The following is a 253-nucleotide window of genomic DNA, read 5'->3' as shown; positions in this document are numbered from 1 at the left end:
CATTTTTTTTCTTTTTTTCTTTGTCTACAATAAAGTGATATTCATTCGCTATTTGTAAATACATAACAAATAATGAAATTCAACAACCTGTCTGTCGTACAATGAATAAATACAAAATTCAGAAGTACATTACATAAAAGAACAGGAAATATCGAAGTCTGGGAGGATAAAAAAAGAAAAGAAAACGGGTTAGCTCGAGTGAAGAACAACTTCGCTTATGTATTGCTGCTGTTAACGGAGAGAAATACTAGTG

At 30.8% G+C, this 253-nt stretch overlaps 1 protein-coding gene across 1 annotated transcript in view; it reads left to right on the top strand.

Moving 5' to 3' along the window:
• The window catches only part of LOC119589301 (zinc finger protein 771-like), a 7,456-nt gene that overhangs the window by 3,441 nt on the left and 3,762 nt on the right, over positions 1 to 253 (top strand). The gene's annotated exons all lie outside the window — the stretch shown is intronic.

This window comes from Penaeus monodon, chromosome 25, assembly GCF_015228065.2.
Source record: "Penaeus monodon isolate SGIC_2016 chromosome 25, NSTDA_Pmon_1, whole genome shotgun sequence".
In the NCBI taxonomy this organism is placed as follows: Eukaryota; Metazoa; Arthropoda; class Malacostraca; order Decapoda; family Penaeidae; genus Penaeus; species Penaeus monodon.
This window is presented reverse-complemented; position numbering and strand designations above follow the sequence as displayed.